General features: G+C 42.3%; 1 protein-coding gene and 1 long non-coding RNA gene across 3 annotated transcripts in view; one reads left to right on the top strand and one right to left on the bottom strand.

Moving 5' to 3' along the window:
- The window catches only part of Lrmda (leucine rich melanocyte differentiation associated), a 1,036,590-nt gene that overhangs the window by 246,240 nt on the left and 767,165 nt on the right, over positions 1 to 23,185 (bottom strand). The window lies entirely within an intron of this gene.
- The window catches only part of Gm30926, a 72,367-nt gene continuing 57,671 nt past the window's right edge, over positions 8,490 to 23,185 (top strand). The window contains exon 1 of the long non-coding RNA XR_383249.2: positions 8,490 to 8,765. This is a non-coding gene — a long non-coding RNA (predicted gene, 30926). The remainder of the gene's footprint in view (positions 8,766 to 23,185) is intronic.

Raw genomic sequence — 23,185 nt, 5'->3', positions numbered from 1 at the left:
GCTCAGCTGGCAGAGTACTTGGCCTGGCATGCATGGGGCCTGGAGCTCAGTCCCCAGCACTGCATAAACCCGGCATGGTGCCTCAAGGCCATATAATTCCAGTGCTTGAGACGAGGTTAGGGGAATCAGAAGTTCCACACCATCATGGCCGCCTAGCAAGTCTGAGCACTGCCTAAGATACAGGACAGTCTGTCCCCAAACAAATAAACAAATAGACAAGTTAGAGGCTGAGTTCCTGGCCTACCCCAAAAGTCCTAGCTGAAGCAATAATCCTTAGAATGTTCTTTTAAAACAGAAATCTGACAAAGTTGCTTTTCTGCTTAAAACAGCATGTAAAGTTTGGCCTGAATTTCAAGCTTTGAACATGGCCAATAAGGCCCCAGGGCACAGCCTTTCCTTCTTTGCAGGCCTGACTCTTGCCTCTCCCCTTGTTTGGCAAGCAGGAACCTGTCTGGCAGCTTTTCTATTCCTTCAGGTGCTCAGTCCTGAGATCCGGAGATCTTCACCGAATAGAATAATCTTTCTCCTGACGCTTTCTCTCCAGCATGCTCTGCCTTAGTGATAGTCCCCTGCTATACTGCAAACTCCCCACACATTTTGTCACCACAACCCTGAATAGCTGACTCATAGTAATGTCTCAATAAATTCTTGTCACACGATAAAATACATTTATTTAATGCTAAACAAACACCATCCTTCAGTCTCCACGGGTTCAAAGCAACAAAGTAAAAAATAAGTTAAAAATAAAACAACAAAACAACGTAACAAAGTAGCAAAGCATTTGTATCAGCCTTCCCAGTCACTGCACACTGTTTTCTAAGGGAAATAACCCCTTTAGAGCCCTTGATGCTCACTGAGTGGAACACACAGGGTCCTGCAACCCCCATTCCTCATGGGCAGCCTCTTCTCAAGGAGGGCCCTGTTGATTCTTGCTGCATGCAAGGGCTTAAGTTACAGCACACACTTTGCCAAAAGGAGTCATCAGAGGTTGTTTAGAACAAAAGAAGACTTCCTTCCCGGGGTTCAGCCTGATCCACAAGTGATAGAAACAAAAGCAGAGCCCGTGGCTTCCAAGATGCATTCAGAGTCCTCAGGCTGGGCTGGGGCTCCAACAAGAGGCCACTGGGCCCCATGCTAAGTGAAGCAGCATACGGCTCACTTAATTGGGCTTGCCTTTTATTATACTTCTCTCTTGCTCCTGCAACCTGTGATTTTTTTGATGAATGCATCATAAAATGTTTAATCCAAATGAAGACCAAAGGAGTGCAGGGAAGCATCCATTAGTCACTGCCAGATCCTCCAACGACAGGAGACAGGGTCTTAAGGACTGCTATTAGGGACGGAGCCCGGTTGCAATGCAGCCCTCGTGCTGCGCGGCTCAGTCAGCAGAAGGGGGAGCTGTAGTGTAACCTATTTGAGATGTAAATCTAGAGCTGGCAGTGCTGCAGATTAGAGACTGTGGTCGCTGCTGTCGGCCGGTCTACAGCAATACTATATATCCTGTCCTGGTCGGTGCAGGTCATTAACAGGACGCGGAATGGTGTTAGTAAATGTGAACATTAAGAAACCCAGGTCAGCAAAGGACGGAAAGCATGGCAGCCACACTTCAAGGGGAATCAACCCCCCGGGAAGGGGAGATTGCATGGATACAGAAACAGGCAAGTGACAGTGTTAGCTTTGAGTGACAACAGACGAGCCACCACAAACGTGATAGGGTGGTATCTTGACATGAGAGAAATTAGACATGGAAGAGGGAAAATGAGAGAAACAGAATAGGGGACAAGGAGGAAAGGGAGGAAGGAGGGGAGAGGAGAAAGAGGGAAGGAAGAAGAGGGGGAGAGGATGGAGGAGGGAACAGAGTAGAGGTCTTCTGTCCATGCCTGCATACAGCAACAAGGAAGGTTTCACGAACACACAGTCCCAGGAGGGCTGGAGGGACATTGCCCCTCTTTGTGTGGACCTTGCATAAAAACGGGACAAAAGACTCAGAACAAGGCCCCTAGCTTCCCGGAGCCGAGCCATAGCTGCTGCTTGGGCTCTATTTTTTGACCAAGTCAGGTGTCCCTACTGCCAAAGAAGTTTTCCTTTTTCCCTGACTCCAGGCACTTCCTGTTTCCTTCAAGTGGAACTCCCCAAGACTCATCAAATCCACAATTTAATTACATCTCAGAGAGAGAGGGAGAGAGAGAGAGAGAGAGAGAGAGAGAGAGAGAGAGAGAGAGAGAGAGAGAGAGAGAGAGAGAGGAAGGAGAAGGAGGAGTGTAAACATGACTTCTTTTTATCTCCCGATACATCTGGACAAGTAGACAATGTGCTAAAACAAAATAAATCTGCCCTGACAGACACATCAAAGGGGCTTGCAGCTACTTACAGCCCAGGAATGCAGTTGCTAAGCATCGGCCAAAGACTTATCAGTCCTTGGAAGAAATGCTTTTTTCTCCCTTTGAGGGGGGCGATGAGGAAGGCTGGGGAGTGGGAACCAGCCTGCAAAAGGAGACTGGGGATTTGCAGGGATTTTGAAGCTTAAAATGAATTGTGTGAAGAAAAGGAGTTTTGTGGTGGTTTTCCTTTTGACGTACGGCCTATATTTTTATAAAGGTTGCCCATGGAAAAGCCCTCCAGAAAGGGCTCTTTAGGATTTTAATAGAAAGAAGATTGTGAAAAAAAAAATATAAAAAACACTATATACAAAGTTCTATGGATTTCTCCAGGTGATTCAAGCCTAATGCTAGCTAGTCCAGGATCAGGGGAAATATCTCACACTTACCAGAGTCAGGAGGGATAAATCCTTAAGCAGCCATAATAAAAAGTAAATCTCCCAACATCATAAGGTACACACAATATTTTTTTCTAGAAGGCAGGAAATGGAGCATCTACTCTCAGAAACACAATAAAAATGTGAAAATGGAACCCCCTGGAGCCCCAAACCAAACCAAGTGTGAGGTGGGACTAGGGAAACAACTGTATGGGCTAACCACTCTCCATGAGAGGGAGAGGAGTTGAGTTTGGATTCACAGCACCTAGGGAAAGCTAGAGAAAGGAAGCAAACTTCTTGAATAACAGAGCTGGTTTGGACGTAGAGACAGGATGGTCCCTGGATTTCTCTGGCCAGCTAGTCTAGCAGAATCAGTGAACTTCGGGATTAGTGAGGGAACCTTTCTCAAAAATCAAAAAGATAGAACACTATAAATGGAGACGACTAACTGTGACCTCCGTGTGTGTGTGTGTGTGTGTGTGTGTGTGTGTGTGTGTGTGCGCGCGCATGTGCGCGCGTGCGCGAGCGCGTGTGCGTGCTTATGTGCACAAGCATACATGCACAGGACACACACATGCACACATGCATACACAAAGAAAACCGGGTATGAGCTGCCATGTGGAGTACATGCAATAAGTTAAATCTAGCTGCTCACCCCAGCTGCATACACAGCCTCACAACTAAAGCATTCACATTCAGAAACCAAATGGAATCCACTCTGAAATCTGGTGCCACCTTCAGCTCCCTACCCCTAGCTCAAGAGACAGAAACCAGTGTTTTATGTTTCAATGCGGTCTTCATCTATGGTGTTGAACTCATGAAGATCTCCCTCTTCCTATGATCACATCCTGGGGTGGGAGACTTTGTTTTTTCCCCTCCAGCCTGACTATAGGATTTGCTTGTGCTGGACTGAACATGAAGTAGTATAGCTGAAAAGAATGTTCCATGAAATCTTGAAGGTGCTCTTGAACAAAACTGGCCAGTTCAAACCGAGCCACCAGCTCTCACTGTATAGCTGACAGTTCCATAGAGACTCCACCTTTACCAGAGAGGGCTGAAAGCTATGCAGACACAATAAGCTGGATCCAGGGAGACCCTGGTCATTTTTTGAAAAAAAAAAAAAAATGCTATTTTCTTTCCTTGGATCAAAGGAAACAAACTCGGCATGATATTCATACAGGATAACTCGCAACAACAAGAACAATTACTAAGTGTGTGCTATTGCACAAATAAATAACGTACCATTATCTCCAGCACGATCCTATTTAGTAAACAGTGACGGGAGGCAGCAGTAACCATTTTTATTGTCCCATATAGCTCCTATTTTCTAATTAAACAAAAGGTTATTTCTACTGTTAACAGAGTCATTTGTCTAAGCTGGAGCTTACCTAATACTTTTTGCCAAGCATGACAGAATATAAGAAATTAGGTTCTGGCAGTGGTTTGGGTTTTTCCTTTCCTTTTCTTTTCTTTTCTTTTCTTTTCTTATCTTTTCCTTTCCTTTCCTTTCCTTTTCTTTTCTTTCCTTTTCTATTTCCTGTTTTGTTTCGTTTTGTTCTAATTTTTTTTTTGCATGCTGAGTTGTTATTTAGAAAGCTCTGTTGTTTCCTAATCAGAGTGAGGGAACTTTGTGTGGTAAATTCATAAATAAACTTTGGTGATTTTCCCCCCTGAAAACATGATGAAGCCAGCACTTACTCCTGCCCTTTAGCTTACATTCAAGGGCAATGATCTGTATTATTAAACATATAGGTCATGCCAGCTTGTGTTTCTCTATCCTGTGGGATGTTTTAGGAGCTGCTGTCACATTACTGAGATCTGTTCTGTGACTCCTAATTATTCCTAGTGGCAGCTTTGGATTTCAAGCGATTCTTCTCACATGTATGTAAAAATTTATAAGCTGTTTCACAGAATTAGTCCCCGTTGTTTATGGGGGTTGTAAATACTGATTAGAGACGTGAACTCTTTTCATTGACAAGGATAATGCTGACTTAATAAAATCTGCTCTGTGTCTTCTGGAATCTTCTAGAACTCTTCATGTCTATATTTGAAATTGCACATTTTAAAATTTCAGTATGACCCTGAGGGCAGGACAGCCTTTTTGCTGTACAGCTAACCAGAAGATGAGGGATTCGATTTGGTCCTGGTGCATCTTTGAGGATGCTGTTATTACTAGAAACCAAAAGAAGGAAGCTGAATGTTCCATGAGTACCAGGGGTGCACAGCACAGCATAGAAGCCATCTTGTCCAGTTCTATAAGCAAGTCAGCACCGCTGACAAGACATTCCCCAGCCATGCCCTCCAGGAAACCCCAGCCCTGGATTCCAGGACAGAATGTCATTCCGATTGTGTTCCTAAATTCTCTCGAATCGAGTGCCATGCTCTTACAACAGGGAAAGGAGGAAGCCTGTGGCTTATAACGCAAATGAGGGCAACCAACAACTGCAGGACACAGAGGAATCAATATCAATGTTCTGAGAAGCTCCAATCAAAATAAGCCAAAGGCTGAACAATGAAAGAGATGACTTCCTTTCTGGGAAAAGCACACAAAGCCAGGTACCTTCTCTTCATGTAAGAAGTTGAAAAGTTATCAATAGCCCTATTGTATTGCATACACACGCACACACATATACATACAAACATACATACATATGTGTGTGTCTTCTCCAAGAATTAACAAGGTTTACTTTTTACTATAATCAAAAATAATAATATCCGCACTTTATAAAATGCCTTCCCACTGACACAATCACTCCCTACTCCTTTGTAATGCTGGGCCGAGTTTAAATTTTGTGCTATTAGTCTTCAGTACTTCCAGAAGCAGATGCATTGTTTTCCTGAGTTTAAAAATACCTGTATGTCTCTATAGGTAGAAGACCATATGCGACGATTACATATCTCATGATCCTTCTATACTCTTAAATATTTATAATTCTTTCAATACCACTAAAAATATGTTCACAGGTATACAGCTAGTTATTAATTCATTTCTAATGAAAATATTCATTTGTCTTATTTATTTTCAATCATTCCCTTGCATATATATGCATTACTATACAGGAAGAAGTTGTAACAGATGCTTGACTACTAAATATTGCTGATTTTCCAACTTTCTTTACTTTGGAGACTAGGTTGAGCATAGGGAGATGTAGAGAGCCTAAGATGCCCTATACAGATACAAAGTTGAATTAAACGACCCATTTTGCTTGAATCTCAATCCGACAAAGCTAGAGTCACAGGTTTTCATTGATCTGGTTTGGTAAAAAGCAAGCTCCTTTACTCAACTACTCAGAGCAGCTTTGCCTGTTATTCCAGAATGAGGACAGCAGGACACCGGTGACCACAGGAAGGCCTCCAAACCTCTCAGAGCAATCCAGAAGCCTTGGCAGGGATGATCCCCACCTTAAGAAGAGACGAACCTATAAGTGGAACAACAATATGAACTAACCAGTACCCTGGAGCTCTTGTCTCTAGCTGCATATGTATCAAAAGATGGCCTAGTCGGCCATCACAGCAAAGAGAGGCCCATTGGACTTGCAAACTTTATATGCCCCAGTACAGGGGAACGCCAGGGCCAAAAAGGGGGAGTGGGTGGGTAGGGGATTGGGGGGTGGGTGGGTATGGGGGACTTTTGGGATAGCATTGACAATGTAAACGAGGAAAATACCTAAAAAAAAAAAAAGAAAGAAAGAAAGAAAGAAGAGACGAACCAATCAAGTCAGGGTAACTGCCATCTGCCATTTAAGCAGACCAGTAAGGAAAACAAAGGGAAGGTAAACCTCACCTGGGTCCACTTTCCAGCGCTTAGCTGCAGTGTGTGCCTCTGAGCCTGGGTGACATCCTTTGAAATATGAACAGAAGGTATTGGGGGCTATGACTGCATAGAAAAGTCCCTGGATCAACTAGAAATGGCATTGCCGAACTTCCACAGGAAGGAGTACATTAATGAGTCTGCTCTCTGGGGCTTCTTGAAGTATAAGCAGGTTTTGAAGTTTATATCGGCAATACTATCCTGAGAAGCCTGAGAGACCACAATATCCCATAACATATGGTCACACACACACTGCATTTAACACATTGTGCTGACCTGAATATAATATAGTTCTCTTTCTCTCTCTCTCTCTCTCTCCCCTTCTCTCTCTCTCTCCTTCTCTCTCTCTCCCTCCCTCTCTCCTTCTCTCTCTCCTTCCCTCTCTCTTCTTCTCTCTCTCTCCTTCTTTCTCTCTCTCTGTCTCTCTCTCTCTCTTTCATATTCATCTCTTCTCTCTCTCCCACCATTTGATGTACTCAGAAAGAATATCTTCTATGAACCCATTTTAGGGAACCCAGTCTATGATAATTCAGTTGTACATTTATTCACTTGCTCCCAAAAACTAATGAATTAATTTTTAAGTTTTCATACATGGCTATATAATTAATGTACTGAACACATTCTCCCCCATGCCTCCTCTATTCCTCTCTCCACACTCTTTCCCCCCAGTTCTACTTCTAGTCCTATATCACATACACATTAAAAAAAAAAAACCCTAGGAAACACAATTGAGAGAGTGCATACTTCTGCTTTTAAATTGATAGATTAGAAAATGAAAGGACAAGGGCTGGAGAGATGGTTAAGAGCTCTGGCTATACCTCTAGAGGACCCAGGTTCAATTCCCAGCACCCACAGAGCAGCTCACAATTGTCTGTAACTCCAGTTCCAGGGAATCCACTTATGTGGTGCACACTATCTGTGCATGCAAGCAGAATACATATACATATAAAATGAAACAAATAAATCCTAGTACAAAAAGAAAAAAGAAGACCTTAAAGAAGGAAAGAGAATCTGCCAAACAATCATAGATATCTGTGTTTTTATTATGAACTATGAGAAAAATCAAGAATGCCATAGGAATATGGCCTCTTCTTAGAAAGGGCTTGTGGTATAGCTAGACAGCATGGTGTAAGAGTTAGGCAGCAGCCAGGCGTGATGGTGCACGCCTTTAATCCCAGTACTCGGGAGGCAGAGGCAGGCAGATTTTTGAGTTCGAGGCGAGCCTGGTCTACAAAGTGAGTTCCAGGACAGCCAGGGCTATACAGAGGAACTCTGTCTCGAAAAACCAAAAAAAAAAAAAAAAAAAAAAAAAAAAAAAAAAAAAAAAAAAAAAAAAAAAGTTAGGCAGCAATAGAAGAGAGGCCTTGTTGAACCCTCCATCATTGAATTACAGGAAAATATTTTAGCTTCTGTTAAAGACTGAGCACATGGCTCAGAGAAGAGTAAACCATAGAACCTGAGATTGTGAGGCATAGTTTAAGTTGTTCCCTTGGCTTCAAGTTTCCTTAACAAGATTCTTTCATTCCTTCAAGGTTCCAATGGGGCATCATCTCTTGTGTGAGTACCCTGGGCATCACATGATTGTTGGGTGGTTGTGGCACAGCAAATAGTAGTGAGCTGAACTCTTAGTAGACTTGGGGTGGGGGTGGGGGTTCTCTAAGTCAGGAGGTATTTTAAGCACCAGGCACATTTAGAGTCCTTAGCCCTGTCCAGTTAATGAGGAAGTAAGGGGCAGGGACGTTTCACATGATATCTCAGATGACATCACTCTTCCTGCCTTCCTCTGCTGTAGAAGTAACTGACAACCTCATCACATCAGGCTTGCAAGAGAAGGATGCCCCCAGAGTGCAGCTGGTACCTCCCTCTTCACCATACAGCTTCCTGGCTGTGGTGGGGGTGAATGGGGGGGGGTAAGCATGATGTTTCACTCAGCAGGCACAGCACCAGGGCACATTTTTAATGATTTACCAGTTCTACTTGACTGAGCCTGCACCCTGTAAGTAGATCATATGATCAGCGATCACAAGTTAAACTGCTTTTGTTGTTCGCAAGGCATGCATGGTGGACGGGCTGCAAGGCACCAGGCCCTCGCACGCAGCTGTGTGTAAGACAAGGCAAGGTTGCGTACGACAGGCAGTTAATGGCTCATACCAGCAAGCCTTCGACTTCGGCTGGCACATGAACCTGAATTTTAAGAAGGTAAATGACCTTGCAGCTCTGAGCTCTAACTTTGTACTTTTACCTATTTGTACCCGGATAAATAAACATTTGCAACAAGCCAAAGGGCCCAGAAAGCACTATTGTAGCCATGGGCTAATCCCTTTCTCTCTGGATGAAAAACTTCAAAACAAACAGGTGTAGGTGTGCTGGGGCGGGGGCAGGACGGGGGGATCATTTTCTGCCTCAAGTAGCACCAAGGTAAAAAGGGTAAAGATGATAATAATGACTTCCATTTCTTAGAATTTTCAAAAGTTACCCACTTCAGTCCTATCTAGCTGTCCCATTTAGGGTTCTGCATCCCAGCAGAGAATGGTTCCAGGCAGAGCTGAACAGAACTGCCCGGGGCAAGGGATCAGCATCCTATGTCCCACTAACCTAAAAGGGCTGATTCTCCCAACAGCTGTCACTCAAACTAAAATAGAAAAGCAGGCTGATGTTAAATTCTTTCCTGTTTTTCCATCAGTTCTAAGGGATAAGAGTCATGTCATAGTAGCTAGGCATCTACTGCAAATTCCCCATCCCAGCTTCCTGCTCTTAATAAGCTGACAACTACTGGACTCCCAGTCCAGGGCCTGAGATACCTCCCAGAGTTGGGGCTGCTGGAGTCATCTCCCCCACAAAACTGTTACTGACCACCCAAATGCCTCCCAAGGAGCAGAGTATTTGTGATTTACAATATGAGGGGGAGCTTGGGTAATGCTGTGATTTTAAGAACTCCTCAATCAGTTGAGATTAAGATAACATTTATTGCAACATAAACCGAGGTTGCCACGAGAGCAGGCAGAAGAGATCTGGGGAACATTTAAGACATTTCACAGGCCATGAATCAACAGAGGGCCATTTGGTAGGTTAAGAAGATCTCTGGAGCACAGAACTTGACACTCTTACAGAGCTTTGACCCCCACACATGAGCCAGGGTGGTTCAGCTCCTCGCTTTGCCACTTGAATCATGAGGTCACAATGCTTCCTTCCACAATCCTACCGATCTTCTACTGATGTCAGGAGCCACCTGAGACCTGAAAGCAAGCATATTGAGCTAGATGCCCTCTAGGTATCATTCATGTATGCCCAACCAAATGAGTCAGTAAACAAGGAAACTCTAAAGATAGGCGCCATCTGCCAAGCCCAACCAGTCTTTAAATGGCTGCAAATACTTTATCCCCTGTGATTCAGTTAACATAGGTTAGCCTAATGAGGCTGGTTTATATGAGACAAAACAGCACTCCTCAGTCCAATATACAGTTCTAATAAACTTTATTCGATTTCCATTGATCCATATGCAAAATAATTTGTTTACAATTTGAACTCAGCCTACGAAATGGTGTCTAACTCAATAAAGAAAAGGACTGAGAGACAACAGTTGTACATACAACTATTAACACATTATGCCAATAAAACCAAACAAAATGACTCGGTGGTTGGGTTTGAGGAAGGAGTCAATGTTAACCCCTTGAACATCTCTAACATAAGAGACCAATATGACTTTACACTAGGAAGTCAGAGATCTAGATAACAATTCTCCCCCCAGCCCCGTGAATGATTCATGTTCCATTGGGTTTGCTAGTTCTAGGAACCTCAAAGCATGCAAGCTTAGTCCCAGGTATCCATGACAACAGAGTACGGGGCTTTCAAAAACATTTTGATGATAGACAGCTAGGCTTGTTTGATAGTTGATATAATTTGCATGCCATTCAATACTTCAAGTCCTTAAATTGTTTGTATTCCACTTGAGTCCTTGGGGCCAGGATCAATGAACCATCCTTTTCAGGTACTTGGATCTAATGATCACATCCATAACCCAATCAGAAAATTAATAGTAAGTATTTACTGAGTACTAAGGAAAATGAAGTCCCTAATCCTAAATTGTATTGTAGAGATTGGAAGACATTTGGAGGAGATATAAAAAGGGTTAGAAAGATGGCTTCACCATTAGGAGTGCTTGCTAAGCAATCGTGAAGACTGGAGTTCAGAGCTCAGCCCCAGTGTAGCAAGCTCTGTGCCCCATGCAGGCCCCATGCTCTGTACCCCATGCTCTGTGCCCCATGCTCTGTGCCCCATGCTCTGTGCCCCATGCTCTGTGCCCCATGCAGGCCCCATGCAGGCCTCGGTTCCTTTTTGGGTAGATGGGAAGATTGTTAGGGTTGACGGGTTCCAACAGAACCAAGACAACAACAGCTCCAAGTTCATGGAGAAAGCTTGTGTCACCATGACAGAAGAGAAGAGCAGATGTCCTCTTTTGGCCTTGGTGTATACAGGTACACACACTCAGGAGGCTGAGCTAAAGCCCAAGGCCAGGTTGGACTATTAGCACAATACTGTCTCAAAAAAAAAAAAAAAAAAAAAAAAGAAGACCAAAATAGAAAGATTATTTGGTTTCAACAGATGGTAGCAAGCATAATGCAACTTTTTAATACATAAATAAATTTGGATATACATGCGAGAATAATCCATAGAGATGGTAAAATCCAACATACTTATGTTCATACTTCACTATAAACAACAACAACAACAAAAATAATGATTGAAGATGTATAGGAAAATCTTGAGGTTATCAGCATAATGACTAATGCAAATTTGAAAGAATCTTTATATTTGGTAGGTTGCTCTGCCTGCCTTTGTATGTGGTTGAATATGTTTCTTGGAGAGTGCCATCCCTAAAGTGGTCTTCCAGTTCTGATGTTAGCTTTTCCAGCAAAACTAGCATTCATGGCTTTTCCAGGTAACATGTGGTTATATTTACTAAGAGCTCTCTTCATATTATTTCCTTTTTACATTATACTCCAACTTTGATTTCTGTTACCACTGACCTGGAGTCCTAGGTTTGTCCTTTACAAACTATAAAATCTCATCCATGTGATAAATCTTTTAACACTTGAGAGCAGATTCCATGTGTATCCCCGACCTCAACTATTCTTGGCTAAGTATTTCCATAGCTCTCAGCAGCTTGGCCCTCCTCCTGAACACAACCGTTAGTTTTTCTGTATTTCTTAATTACTGAAACCATGGGCTGACTCTAGTCCTCTAGGTGACTGTGAACCATGGTGGATCTCATTGACCCTCATTTTGACCTAAGGAAGCAATCTTTTCAAACATTAGCCCATGGGGTACATAATAAATCTTAAACATTTCTTTGACATGAAACATTGCCAAGGCAGACCTCTCAAACACATGCTCCTGAAATGGACTGTTTTAATATAAATGTATAGCTAGGCCTTCAAACTTATAATCCTATTGAGCTGTCTGGGAAATGTCAGACAATGCCTTACCTTGGTGAGACCATTTGGGCCACCACCTAAACTTTCTGGTATGTTCTTTTCCTACTTAACTTTGTCTTGTAAAATTTAGCTCTTTGAGGTTGTCTTACTAAAGGTATTTACTAGGGTGGAGATAAGGAGAGGTTCAAGTCTGAAGTCAAGACTTGTGGATTAGACTTAGTGCTTAGTCAAAGATATGAGATATATTTCACTTATATTTTGGACAGTGTGAAGATAGATACCAAGAGATGACTTAACCATGAAAAAGTATCAACTTATAAGAGCCACGTAATTTGAGTGTGTTGTGTATATGCGTTTGTTAATATGTGAGCTATGTGAGTGTGTGACCAGACATGGTGTACATGTATGTGCACAGAGGCATGTGGAGAACAGATGTCAACATCAGGTGTCCTTTCTCAATCTCTCTCACCATTATTTTGGAGCGTCTCTCTCAGTGAACTGGTAGCCTAGTGATTCAGTAAAAACAGCCGTCTGCTCACCTTCTATTTCTGCATCCTTATCCCTGGGATTAGAGGTATGTGCCAGTGTTCTTGATTGTTTATATGGGTGATGGGGATCTGTATTTGGGTCCTGCTCTTCTGAGTTAATCATCTCCCTACTCCCCATGATACTTGTCTTAGTCCTCATAACCTGTGGGAATTAGCTCTGGAGCAATGGGGGAAAAAACAAAACAAAATGAAAGGACTTTTAGCATGGTCTCACTTGACAAATTATCCAAGTGAACATACCACTCATGAGAGGATGAACATAGCACAGTCTGAGACTGAATCAGCAGAGTTCCTTTGGGTCACTGACCCCAAAGCTTAGAATGAGATTTGCTTCAAGGGGCCTGAGTTACTTCTCAGAGATAACTGTGAGGTATGGATGGTTGTTTTAGTCGTTTTTCATACCCCTCCTGACATCATATATACAGAAGGCAACATGGGAGCCTTATAAAATTTGTAGAAATTGTCTATGATCCTGTCATATGTGGCCTTCGGCTCATTAATTTCACTAATTACAGTGGTCCCTAACTCCTAACAGTTATCTCCCTCAGGCTCAAACACGAAGAGCCAAATCATGCATCTTGTAAAAAGCTAAATTCTGATGCCACCAACTTACTTCACATCACCTAAAATCACCTATCTATTTGATGTCACTAGGAAGGTATTTAGGATATACCATCAGTACAAATAAGACATTCTGTGAATAATTATTTTCCAGATAGACCACATTTGTGCCAGTGGCTGCAAAGGCAAAAAGAGATCCCTTAAACTGGAGCTGTAGATGCCAGGTGTCAGGGTGAGAAACTACAGATTCTGTAAGCCCTCTTAACTACTGAGCCATATCTTTAGACCCCATTGTATAATTCTTCATATTTTGGTAGTTTTATTTATTCCACAAGTATCATAGGACAAGTATTATATTCTTTTATAGATGTGGGGAGATATGGGACTAAATAAACAGTTATTTGCCTAACTATGCCCATTAATGAAAAAGTGTGGCCTTTTCCCCTCTTTTTTATTTTCTCCCAAATTTGCAAGCACAGCAGTCCTAATTATTTTGTTCCCCAAATTTAAGATCAGTTGCTCATTCAAAGACATGGGGTCTCCTAGTGTAGCCATGTCTGTGGCTTCTTAATTCTCTGTGGGGACAGAACATTTCTCTGTTTTACTGTCCAATGACAGACCGTCACACAGGACTTTCTGGTGTCAGTCAAAACAGGCTTGTATGGAAACATCAGCCCAATTTACCTGGGGAACAAGAACAACACAGAGCATGCATCATGAATCAGAAAGCAGTGTTCCAGGCACTTGTCACCAGAAACACCGTTAGTTGATAAAGCTGGAAGCCAAGCCCGTCATTATCTCATCAGTCTAGTCAATCTTCATTGGAAATAAATATACAGAAATTTGCTGTTATATTTCCAGGCAACACATATAAAAAGGTACGGCACACTCAACTGCATTTAGTGTGAAGTGCCCGTTATAAAACAACGACCTGATCACAAGACAATCTGCTAGGAACCCCATGCTTGCTAGCAACACAGCAAAGGTAAAAAGGAGATGTGAATGGCAACGACTGGATCCCTAGCTGTGGTCTCTCACCTCCCCAGCCATGTGAGCTTGGCTACACACTCATTTGATGGTCTCGGAGATTCTCTCTTCTGACAAACTGTGGGTGCAAGCATCACCTTGAATTCAACCCCTTTGATGAGTTACTATGTAAGTGACGAAGGACACCTCACTGGAAAGCTATGTATGCATCCTCTGAATAGAAAGAGTTGAAACTCTCCGCGAGTGTTTAATGCAGGCTGCTGGGCAACCTTGCATTGACCTCTCCTGGCCTGTGCCAGATAATTTAGTGCCACTATCACGATTAGTAAACATCCACAGAGGGCCTGCCATGGGCTTCATTACACTTTGACTTGTATGCTACAGTGATGTTTTCATACGCATGTGTCTGGTCCTTTTTAAGCAACTGTATGTTGACCCAGGATCCAAAAGCTATAAACACAGAAATATATAATTTTGGTGTTCTTTAAAAAACTGTACTTTGGCTCATCGACCAGAAGCGTATAAAGGTATATAATTGTATATAAAATTCATCTAACAACCAAATAAACAAAATAAAAGTCTACAGAAATTTTTCAATAAAGAAGTAATTAAATTGTTTTGGTAGCCACTCAAAAATAGAAAAGTACAAAGGTGATGGAAAATGGCACTTTTGAAAAAAAAACACATATTAAATATTTAGGATTTTTAAAAGGATGGCCATAAACACAGCATTTCCATATGTGGTATCTCAAGAGAGGATGTTTGGGGGAGGGCAGGGAACCATACCTACCAAGGCCTTAATCAAGCCATCCTACTTAAAAACCATAATGCTAAGCAGGCAGACATTCACCTGACTGATCATTAAGATATCAAGAACTGATTCCCTTCCTTTTAAGAGCTTATATGTCACTTCCCACCCTTTGGGCCTTCAGAGATGCATTTAAATGCATAACTGAGAAGAAAAAAAGCATTCCAGACAGCCAGGTGTTAGTGATTCAGCCATTAAAACTTCAGTGATAAAATATCCCCCACAACTGTAAAACAGTTCAGTCATTAGAAGATCGTAAATAGATTAAGATGACATTTTAAATTATTATGACACCGTGTACATAAAATGTACTTGTTCATCTCAATATCCCAGGTGACTGTGCCACTGATTATCTGAGTTAAAGATGTGTATGTGTTATTTGTTCTGAGATCCAATAGTGAAAGACAGGGAGGGAGAGAGGAGAAAGCAGGCAGATAAGTAGAAATACTGAATGGTGCATCCCTCTTGAGTTCCCCAAAAGACTTCAGATTCATTTTGCAATAATATTCATTGGCTGCTCCTTGAGAGAGGGAAAAAATTCACTTTCTATTTGCAGGATCAAGTAAAAGCACAAAAGAAAATGGTATCAAAAAACATTTCCCAAGTTAGAAACCATCATGTAAAATGTCTTGCACTTGCTGTTTTTGGAGTTAACCAGAAGTTCTTCACCAGTGTCCTGTATTAACTCTTATCTAAGACTAGACAACTGCCCTATACTGCCTCCCCATGTATGCATGCCCACCCATGCCTGCTTCTTAAGCCACTGGGCCTTTCCTATGGGCACTACATACTGAGTACGGCCTGACTCCAGTCCCAAGGTGTACAGGAAGCATGGAAATTTCTCTAAAGGACAGATGTGCACCTGGCCAGCACCACCAGAAAGTAGGAAAGCCTTCAGAGATTATTTTACATGAAATAGAAGAGATCTAAACTTCAGGGCATTTACTTATGCTTTAAGAAGTTAGCAAGATTTTGCTGATAGGACCCTGATATAGCTGTCTCTTGTGAGACTATGCTGGTGCCTGGCAAACACAGAAGTGGACGCTCACAGTCAGCTATTGGATGGATCACAGGGCCCCCAATGGAGGAGCTAGAGAAAGTACCCAAGGAGCTAAAGGGATCTGCAACCCTATAGGTGGAACAACAATATGAACTAACCACTACCCCCCAGAGCTCGTGTCTCTAGCTGCATATGAATCAGAAGATGGCCTAGTCGGCCATCAGTGGAAAAAGAGGCTCATTGGTCGTGCAAACTTTATATGCCTCAGTACAGGGGAACGACAGGGCCAAGAAGTGGGAGTGGGTGGGTGGGGGAGTGGGTGGGGGAGCGGGTGGGGGACTTTTGGGATAGCATTGGAAATGTAAATGAAATAAATACCCAATAAAATAAATTAAAAAAAAAGAAGTTAGCATTTAAGAATATTTCAGTTTTGCATGCTGACTTTTGTCTGTAATCTAGAGTCAAGGGGATGAGGAGGGTGGGCTGTGACTTTGAAGACAGCCTGGGCTACATAGCAAGACTGCTTCAACAATAAGAGCTCAGTCTTATTGGAGACCTTAGTTTTTTCAACTAAGCCTTACCAAGGAAGCAAATTCATTCTGGGATTCAGCTAAGCACTTAAGGAAACGTTTTTAAGAGCTAATGTACTCTACTTAAATCTATAAGCCAGCTGAAGGATTAGGCCCATTAAGAAGATTATAACAAGAAATTGACAATTTGAAGAGTATTCAAAATATTGCACAGGTATATACATGATCCTGCTACATGTCCCAGTAACTCTGCCACAAGCAAGGAAATGTATGCAGGAATATGGACAGAGGTACCGACTTAGCACTACTTACAACTTGATTTTGTCCTGAAGATTTCAAATTTATTTGTAAGGTCTACACAAGTATAGAAATCAGAAGAAGTGTTAAGAACCTGATGTGAGTACTTCCTTCACAGTTCTCCCAATAGCCCCCACCACCATTTGGAAAAAAATCCCCATGTCCCCTTCTTGGCGATCCTGTTTCTCTTCGATACTCTTGAAAATCTAAGACATGAGACAGGTAACCTGGTACCACCAGAGGCTCCAAAATCTTCAGAATCTAAATGGTTACTTATGGAGTAATTTATCTATCAAGAAAACTGCTTGTCTATTCTATGCCGTCAGATATGAGGCACTTCTGAGAACTAGCCATGGGCTTTCTGTCAGTATCCTGATACTGCATCTATGTCAAGTCCAACACTTGTTGCAACATGTCCTATTGTAAACACCACATCACAGTTACCCAGAGTGTGTCCAAATACCTTCTTAAATAGGGAGAAGATATAGACTTCTTTACATCCTTAGAATGTACGTGTGGGTGTGTCCTTTGTGTGTCGATGTCCAGAAGTCTACCTTAGGTATGTCCCTGAGTCATTTCCCACTTTGGGTTTTGAGATGGACTCTCTATTTCTGGCCTAGAGCTCACCAAGTAGGCTAGGCTAACAAGCCACTGAGCCACCAGTGATCTATCCAGCTTTGCCCTCCCAATTCTGGGATTACAACTCAGCCCCGTCATGCATGGCTATTTTCCTGAGGCCCTAGGGATTGAACTCAGGTCCTTATGTTTGCACAACAAACACATCACAGCTGAGCTCAACAGTGCTCAGGGTCTACTTGTAATCCACTTCCTTATACTACCATGTGACGTAAAATTTTCTGTGACTACAATATAACACCAATCGAGTTGGATGGGATTGAAAAATGAAAGGAAACCCAAACGGTAGAAATAGTTCTACAACAATGAGAATTCTCATTCTCTGAGGCCAATTCCGCCACTCTGCTGATCTTGCAGGTACAACTTAGGCCATTGAAAAGACCGTCATTTTTTTTTCCTGTCTGTACGCAGTAAAAGCTTGGAAATAGAATTTAGTGAAATTCATGTTCAGTTTTTGTTACTTTTCTCCAAATTACCTGTTTAAAAACAAACCCAGAAACTTCTGCTTCAGCCACATAGGCACAGCCACATAGGCACCTTTTTAGAGAAAGCACCCAGGGAATATGTCCAAGCACAGGCAAAACCAGCATCCCACCTCTACTATGCTACCATCTTACCTGGCAAGGTCATCAGTAAGTAACTCATTTATTTAATCCCTCAGCATGCCCTCCTTATTAGATGTCAATGATTGCCTCATTTCTGGAGGAAATGTGTTTTACAAGGGAATTTTTATTATGTTGGGCAGAGACCAAAGCTTCATCTAATTTGCTTTGGCTTGGAGTCCCATCATGTGTTCTGAATGACTAGTTCAGGATGAATACATCCCTTTTGGTTTCTAAGAATCTCTCTTCCAGCTATATAGGGGAAAGCGTCCTTACATCATAGATTCTCTAGTGTGAACCACAGTTTCTCATACTGAGGTCACACCAGGAGTTGGAGGTATGAGCCTTGCCATGGAATTATAAAGACTTGTTTATTTTTGATTTATGAGTGTGGGTCCGTTTTTGCCAGCATGTATATTGTGTACTACTTCTATACAGTTCCCATGGAAGCCAGAAAAAGGGGTCAGATCCTCTGAAATTAGAGTTATAGATAGTTGTTAGTTGCCACATGGGTACTGTGAACCATACCCACATTTTCTATAAGAGCAACAAGTACTCTTAACCACTGAGCCATCATCTTTCCAGCTGCCTATTATAGTATTTTAAACATGTATTAAAGAATTTCACCATTGGGTGAAATTTAAGAGTCAGTCTACTCTTCTGGGCTAAGGTTTCTGAAGATTAAACCAAAATGGAGTTAATTGTGTCAAAGGTTTATGTCACCAAGCCCAAACTCAGACATTATCTGATCTTCTAGGAAACTGGGAGAGTTGACCACTGTATTCCCAAACTTGGCAGCCTTAGCAGGAATAATGAGGAAGTCACATGTGCTGTGACTGGACAGGAAAAGGCACTGTCCCTACAAAGAAGTAAAGTCAGTGGCTGCTGGGCAGGCTACAGTTTCTATCGTGCTAGTTTCTAGATTGTGCTTACAATATCTCCTGAAGAGTAACAGCTCTCCCATACCCAAAGAACATTAAAGCAGTGCCTTTAATGCTGAGATTGGACACTGCTCAACTCGTCAATTACTAATAGAGGCCAATTACAACATTAATGGAAATTGATTGAAATTTTGTTGTGTCACCCCTGTCCAAAAAAAAAAAAAAAAAAAAAAAACTGTACAGGGAAAATGAGCTCTCCGGATAAACCAGTCCCGATTTAGTGCTTTGCTGGCTCGTCTTACTTTTATAATGCAAAACTAATCCCAAACCACTTGTCCTACTACAGCAAAGAGACTCAAAATTAAACTTCATGTTTATACCTGACAACTTTACCCATGGCCTGAGCTCCCCTAGGGAAACCTGACTGATTTGATAGTTTTATTTTTGTTGCTGTTGGTTTTTTGTTTTGTTTTGTTTTGTTTTCATTTTATTTATTTTTTTTCTTTTGGTTTTGTATTTTTGTTGATGTTGTTATTTTGTTTTAAGAAGACATAGAGCTTAGAGCTGGTAGGCAGTTTTTCCTTCCTTGGAAATGAATCAACAAGGGTATCAATAGTATATGTCTGGGAATACTCTTTTTTGTTTGTTTGTTTTGTTTTGTTTGTTTGTTTGTTTTTGTTTGTTTTGTTTTTTTTGAGACAGGGTTTCTCTGTGCAGCCCTGGCTGTCCTGGAACTCACTTTGTAGACCAGGCTGGCCTTGAACTCAGAAATCTGCCTGCCTCTACCTCCCAATTGCTGGGATTAAAGGCATGTGCCACCACTGCCAGGTGGGAATACTCTTTTTTTTTCCCATTTTTTATTAGGTATTTAGCTCATTTACATTTCCAATGCTATACCAAAAGTCCCCCATACCCACCCACCCCCACTCCCCTACCCACCCACTCCCCCTTTTTGGCCCTGGCGTTACCCTGTACTGGGGCATATAAAGTTTGCGTGTCCAATGGGCCTCTCTTTCCAGTGATGGCCGACTAGGCTATCTTTTGATACATATGCAGCTAGAGTCAAGAGCTCCGGGGTACTGGTTAGTTCATAATGTTGTTCCACCTATAGGGTTGCAGATCCCTTTAGCTCCTTGGGTTCTTTCTCTAGCTCCTCCATTGGGAGCCCTGTGATCCATCCATTAGCTGACTGTGAGCATCCACTTCTGTGTTTGCTAGGCCCCGGCATAGTCTCACAAGAGACAGCTACATCTGGGTCCTTTCGATAAAATCTTGCTAGTGTATGCAATGGTGTCAGCGTTTGGATGCTGATTATGGGGTGGATCTTTGGATATGGCAGTCTCTACATGGTCCATCCTTTCATCTCAGCTCCAAACTTTGTCTCTGTAACTCCTTCCATGGGTGTTTTGTTCCCAATTCTAAGGAGGGGCATAGTGTCCACACTTCAGTCTTCATTCTTCTTGAGTTTCATGTGTTTAGCAAATTGTATCTTATATCTTGGGAATCCTAGGTTTGGGGCTAATATCCACTTATCAGTGAGTACATATTGTGTGAGTTCCTTTGTGAATGTGTTACCTCACTCAGGATGATGCCCTCCAGGTCCATCCATTTGGCTAGGAATTTCATAAATTCATTCTTTTTGATAGCTGAGTCGTATTCCATTGTGTAGATGTACCACATTTTCTGTATCCATTCCTCTGTTGAGGGGCATCTGGGTTCTTTCCAGCTTCTGGCTATTATAAATAAGGCTGCTATGAACATAGTAGAGCATGTGTCCTTCTTACCAGTTGGGGCATCTTCTGGATATATGCCCAGGAGAGGTATTGCTGGATCCTCCGGTAGTACCATGTCCAATTTTCTGAGGAACCGCCAGACTGATTTCCAGAGTGGTTATACAAGCCTGCAATCCCACCAACAATGGAGGAGTGTTCCTCTTTCTCCACATCCACGCCAGCATCTGCTGTCACCTGAATTTTTGATCTTAGCCATTCTGACTGGTGTGAGGTGGAATCTCAGGGTTGTTTTGATTTGCATTTCCCTGATGAATACTCTTAAAAAGAGCAGCAAAGGAAACACACCTGCCTGGTTTCTACATACTAAAAGTGTGTTGCCCTTCTAAATGAGGGCAGGCTGGCACAATTAACATTCTACTACAAAATAATGATATCACTTTAAGTCCGTGCCACTGCAGAACTGCAGAATCCCTATCCTCAGAGAACTTACAAATAAATAGGATAGCTGGAGACACACAGATCACTAAAGTATAGCAGGGGACACCATGGAACATAGCACAAGCATTGTTGGTCCCAACAGTGGTAGACCGGAATTCAGAACAAGACCTTGGTGAAATTGGGAGTGGCTGAGCCAAGCCACCCGTGAGGATGGAAGCTGGTCTGACCCTTTACGAATGGGATACATTTGGACAGACAGCATAGAGACAGAAATGGACGATCAAACGGCATCTGAGAGGTTGGGAAGATTGGTCAGTCAGTGAAGTGTTAACTTGCAAGCACGAGGACGGGTGTTGGATCTATACACTCACTTAAAAAAGAAAACAAAACAAGCCAAGAAGGACAGTGTGCAATTGTAATCTCAGTGCTGGGGGAGCAGAGAAAGGCAGATCCTTAACGCTGACCTGTCTGTTAGTCCAGCCCACTTGATAAAGAGAGACCCTGACTCAAAATGGCCAGGTGAATGGCACCCACGGTCATTGATCATCTTTCCTCCACATACATGAGTAGACATATACACACAGACACATACAAAAGTAGTCTACTGCCACCTGTGATGGAAACAGATAAGAATAAATATAGACTCAGACTTAAGATGGTTTGCCATGGACCCTCTTTATGGTGATATAGAAGTATATCCACACAACTATGCTATTTTTAACTTTCATTACATCTGTCATCAAAATATATGAGGTAGCCAACATTTAATTAGAAAATAGCCTTCACTTTGAATGATAATGCTCAAATACAGGAGTGTTCTGGGGAGGTTTAAGGTAGGTGATGTTGAGCTATGAGGTTTGGTAAGTTAGAGGTTTTGAAGAGCATGTTCAGCTTCAATTCAGAGATTAATATGATACATGCAAATTATAAGGCAAGAAGCATCTGGATGAAAGGGGGCAGAACATACAACTGGATCCACTGGGAAATGCTCAGATAAGTAAAACAGAGGCTCCCAGGGGAAGGCAATCCCTTTGGCAAGGGGAAGAAGACACTGCAGATGGTCCATCAGCATTTTCCTCCCCCAAAAGATTCCCATCCAATATAAATCCAAAACACCAGGTTAGGTATGAGAACTATGGACAATCTCCAAGACACTCCATTAAACTTAGGAGTGTTGGACTTCACAGTGGCACAAGAGCCACATGCATTGAACAGAAGCGAAACTTTGAACTTCAATCCGGTCTCACTGGTGCAATGGTCTCTTCTGATGTTGGGCAGGGACAGTGATACTGCCTGGGGTGAGCAGGAGCATCTGGCATGCTTCTGTCAGGATGTTGTAGATACAGTTATTCAGGAATGCCATGAGTTATGCAATAATTTTGTCACAAAGCAAACTTTGGGGTCACTGATTCTGCCCAACTATAGGCTACACTGGGTGTTCTAAACACATTTAAAGCTAGGCTGTGAGGTGCTATGAGGTTCTGTCGACTCAGTGTGTTGAGTGGGTTTTCTTTTAAACTTGCATTTAACATTTGCAGTGGCTTAAATGGGATGAACTCCATCATGATCCAAGGCATCTGTAACTTTGTGCTCTGCCACTGATAACAGAATAACATGCTAGTAGCACTGTTTCATGTATGTAACACATTGGTCACTTTGGAAAAGAAGATGCCAGATCAGTCATCTATCACCATGATAATGTCTTCACATGAAGGAGCAAAATGCTGCTGTGGTATTAGAAGCTGGGCAACATGGATTTGGATAGACATATTTTGGTGGGCAGGGGGAGGGGAATAAAAGGTAAAAACCCCGATAAATCCCCTAAGACATTTCTACTCTCTTAAGATGGAAAGATTAGATTGCTGTCACTTGATGCATCATCTATATCATGACAATATGGAAGAGTGTGCCCCAGGTGTCTCAGACACATAAACAGGGAATTCTGAACTCCTAACAGCCTTTGAGGGTTGGTTTCCACTGGAGTAGTGAAAACCACTTGGCACAAAGGCACAAAAAGTCTGAGAGCCTGAAGCTCTGTCCAGTTTGACCTTGAATCACCACCTAACCCATCCTCCCTCTGGTCATTCTACAACGTGGTCAAGAAACCTAAATTGAATGTTTGAACCTCTTAGCATCTAGTTTATAGAAGTGATGTTCTCTTCC

Source organism: Mus musculus, chromosome 14 (assembly GCF_000001635.26).
Source record: "Mus musculus strain C57BL/6J chromosome 14, GRCm38.p6 C57BL/6J".
NCBI classification, from domain to species: Eukaryota; Metazoa; Chordata; class Mammalia; order Rodentia; family Muridae; genus Mus; species Mus musculus.
Note: the sequence above shows the minus strand (reverse complement) of the source record. Positions and strands in the feature narration are given on the sequence as shown.